Raw genomic sequence first — 4,546 nt, 5'->3', positions numbered from 1 at the left:
GAAGCCGTACCTGGGTAAGATGTCTTCCAGCAACTTTTTAACTACTGCTTGAGCCGTCTCATGCTTGGTTGGAAATGCTTCCACCCATCCTGAAAGGGTATCTATAAAAGCTAGAAGGTACTTAGATCCATATTCGCCAGGTTTTACCTCAGTGAAGACTACTTCCCGATAGGCTCCTGGGCTGTCTCCTCTTACTCGATTCCCAGGGTTGGTTGTGCTGTGGCCCGCATTCGTCAGCTGGCAGGCCTTCCAGGTAGCAATAATCTGCTGGATCTTGGAATTTGCATTTTTAATCTTTATCTTAGCATGCCTTAGTAGGTCCTGCATCTTTCTCTCACCCATGTGGGCGGAGTGGTGCATTTTTTGTAAAATTCTGCTGCCTAATTTTTCAGGTATTATCATATGACATCGGGAGTCTCCCACCATCCATTAAGGCACTGAGTCATAGGCAGTTCTTTAATCCACTCTAAGTCCTCCGTGGAATATAGTGGCATTTCTGGTAGGCTTCGGGGCCCCGGGTCAGGCAGGTTGGCTATCATCACAGTCTCTTTGCGTGGCTATTCCCCGAGCGGTTCTATCAGCCAGATTGTTCCCTCTAGACACCATGTCCTTAGGTTTCTGATGTCCTGGACAGTGGACAATGGCCAATTTCTTAGGTAACCATAGGGTGGTAATGAGGGCCAATATCTCTTCTTTATTTTTTATAGTCTTTCCCTCGGCTGTCAGTAGCCCTCTTTCCTTATAGATGGCGCCATGTATGTGGGCCATGGCAAAAGCACACTGGCTGTCAATGTAAACAGTCAGCTTTTTGTCTTTTCCCAGCATTAGTGCTGGGGTCAAGGCTATCAGTTCAGCTCTCTGGGCTGATGTTCCCATTGGGAGGGGCTGAGCCCATACCACTTCAGTCTCTGTTACCACTGCCACGCCCCGCATACCTCTGACCTCGCTGCTCCCATCTGTAAACCAGATAAGCGGGCAATGGCTGGTCCTTGAGGTCTTCTCTGATGCCATGGACCTGCGCTAGGATCTGTGCAGTCATGCAAGGGAGCCTCCAAGTCAGGGTTGGGTAGCAGGGTGGCGGGATTGAGAGCTGAGATTACTTAGGTCTTTCAGTGTAGGCTGGTCTCAAAAACTCCTGAGCTCAAATAATCCTTCCTCCTCAGCCTCCTGAGTGCTAGGATTACAGATACGTGCCACTGTGGGGCTACATCATACAAATTTTCACCCAAGTGGCAAGTATGACCTTGGGTATGTTATTCAGATAAGCACTTAAAAAAAGAAATAGAACTATTATTCTTTATTACATTCATTTAAATACATGATTGCCTTCCCCTAATTTACCTCTGGTCTACAACTCATGATAGTCAAGAATTCTCTCATTTAATCATCTCTTTAATGAATGACCCCTTGGCTTCTAGGCAGCACTAAGTATAGGTTTGAATGAATGGAATCAATCATTATCAATGAAAGCCAGAACCTTTTAACCAGATTAGGCCTAATGCTTTCCCTATTTTTACTTCAAAGATGTTTTATCTGATATAGAATTAAACTTAAGGTAAAATAGGCTGTAAAGCTTGTTAAATAGTATCTAAGGCATGAGAGAGTTAAAAAAACGACAACTAGTTATTTGTGAAATTTTAGAACTGGGATTGGCAGCTCTTTGGGTAGGATGCCCAGTGTCCTATGGAATAATTTCACTGGTAAGGATTTCGAGTGAAGAGAAATGGTGTTTTGCCCAGTATACTGCTCGGCTTGCCCAGTTGCCTCTGTGGACCCAAGGGTGGAGAAGGGGATCAACTTTGAAGTATAACTGCAAACAGAAATTTTAAAACAAAACATCAGGACTTGATTCTTATCTTCATAATTTCATTTAGATATCCTAACACACTATTCTAACAGGAAGAGTGGAATTTTGACCCACTGTATTAAAGATAAGGGGAACGGTTATGTTTGAACAATGCCGTTTTAAATTGTGCAGCTGATTTCCTATTTGCTGAGACATGCTTCTGTGTCACTGAAGCAAAAAGCATGGCCTTTGGTTAGGACTAAGGAGATGGAAGTACAGACTTCTGAGCCCTGTTGTCAGGTGAAGCACCCACCTCTGAGGATCACTGGGTTTCTCATGGGTTATTTCTACCAGTTGGTATGAAATTTTTGGAAATATGCTTTGCGATGTTTAAGATGAGCACAGCAACACGATCTATGAAGCTATTCAGTGCTGCATGTCTTTTAAGTCTGCATCAGTCTTCTCTTAGATCCAACAGATCTCAAGGGCAAAAGCCAAACTTATCTTGTCTTACTTTCTGCAGCACCAAGCAGTCTATCAAACCACTATGGAATCAATGAGTTTCTGATGTTTTAGTGATAGTTTGAATCTTTTCACAATTCCACGATTAGGTCAGCTGATCAAGGAGTGGAGTTTAATAAATTAGGTTAAATATTAAACATGGAATTTATAGTTGTCATACTTCTGTCCTAAATTTGAAAGAATGGCTTTAGCGGGAAAACTGCTTCATTTTCAACATGAAAACACCTCAAAACTATTATAATTTCATAATCTTGCTGAATGACAGATGGGAAAAAAAACCTCTGCCCTAATGTAAAATCTCAGCAGGAAGAACTCAAGGGTAACTCTGGCTGACAGTCTAATCCAATTGTGAAAGGCTGGCAGAGAACTAATCCTCAGATATAGTGTTTTCTACTCAAATAATGTAACCAGTTTTTCTTGTACTGGTGAATATTTAACTTTAAATATATTATCCTGCTTGGGGATTTAATAAAATTCTAGGGTTTTTTTTTCACATATTAAAGACCATTAGAATTGACCTGAGGACAGATTTACAGTATAAACAACAGGTTCATAAAATAGAGAAAAGTTATATACTGATTTGTAATGGAAACCTTCATAAGAACAACTTGACGCTTCCTATTAAAATTTCCTTGAAACTAGTTGAAGGAACTAGACTACATCAGAGTATAACACATGTTGCTTTAGACAATTACTCAGAGAGAGCACTGAATTTAATTAGCTAATCTAACCACAGAGAATTGAATTTTATCAATGTAGCTAATGTAAGTATAGAGAACTGACTTTATCAATATAGAGTCTAACCAATTTTAAGTTTAAAACCTGACCCTAACTCTCCCCCAGCACTGCATTTTTAGCTATGTACAGATATGTTTCATCAATGAAGTTAATGGAAGTTTTACTATTCTGAAACTTTCTTCCTCTTTGGAATGCTCTTCTTGTCAGGCAAAAATGTTTGGGGGCATACTGTTTACTCAACAAAACTAACTGGTAATGTTCACCAGTTAAAGAGTAACACAACCTGAATAAGTTATTGGAAGGCAGTTTTTTCTTTTGTTCAGAACTAATAGTTTTTCCCCACATTGTTAGCATGGTGGATTTTGAAGGGCAGATCATAAAAGAATGAATTTAATGGCACTTTCAAAGAGACTACCCAATAGCAAGTATTGTGTTGTATTTTCTTTTTCATCTAGACCTTCAGGGCTGGTTGTCAACCCATATTGAAGAAAAGGTAAACAGAAGTGTTGATTTTCCAAAGCAAGAGAAGAAAGGCTTTTTCTTTGTTTTATATCATTTATTAATGCAGTATACATTAGATCCCAAGCCTGCAGTTTCTGAAAACACCATGTTTAGATCTTTCAGAACCTTCTGCAGTTTTAGGTTTGTCTACAGAGGTACCCTTAAGTGAATGAACAACATTCTATAATTATTGAAAATATAGTATAGAGTGAAATGATTTAAATATTATTTAGGCACATATTGATTATGAAAATAGAATCTCTCAATACAATACTTATCTGTCTTGGTAAAAATAATAAAGCAAAGAAAATAATTCATTTCTAAAGTTGCTTTCCTTCACCTGTAAAGGTCTGATCTCCTCCCACTGTGCATATGTGCCCTTTACTGCTAAGGAAAGCTGTGCATATGGAGATATAGAAGAGGAAGCTATGGAAACACTGAAATATGTCCTTCTCCCAAAGGAGACAGAAGTGGTTTTTAATGATTCATTGCCTAAAATTGATGAGTAAGCACGATTCAGAACCCATTTGGACACAGCTTATATCCCTGCTCTAGGGCAGATATAAGGACACTGGGGTATTGGGAGGGAAGTAAAGGCCCTGACTGCTATGGCAGAAAGAAAAGGACTCAGGAAAATTGGGTTACAATTTGAAAACCAAAGACACACAACAGCAAATATAAGTAAAAGAACCACAGGTGCTGACTGATTAATATCTTAGGCCATCCAAATGCCCTTATTTTTATTTATTAGTTTCTTTTGATGGTTTAATCAAATAGCCAGTTTAAATATCCTCGTTTCCCACTGTAAGATTTTAGCTGCAATTATATTATATTGCCTTCTAAAAAGTTATTTTGTCCTTTTAATTTGTATTTTATACTCTTAATTGCAGCAGTTTGGGATTTGATACCTATTTTTAAGCTGGCCCAATTTAAACCATTTGACATTTTATTTAAGTGGCTATTAAAGATGAACCTTGGTTTTTTGGTTTTGAAATATCA

This window comes from Urocitellus parryii, chromosome 14 (genome assembly GCF_045843805.1).
Source record: "Urocitellus parryii isolate mUroPar1 chromosome 14, mUroPar1.hap1, whole genome shotgun sequence".
NCBI classification, from domain to species: Eukaryota; Metazoa; Chordata; class Mammalia; order Rodentia; family Sciuridae; genus Urocitellus; species Urocitellus parryii.
The sequence above is the reverse complement of the archived record's forward strand: the minus strand, read 5'-3'. Positions refer to the sequence as shown.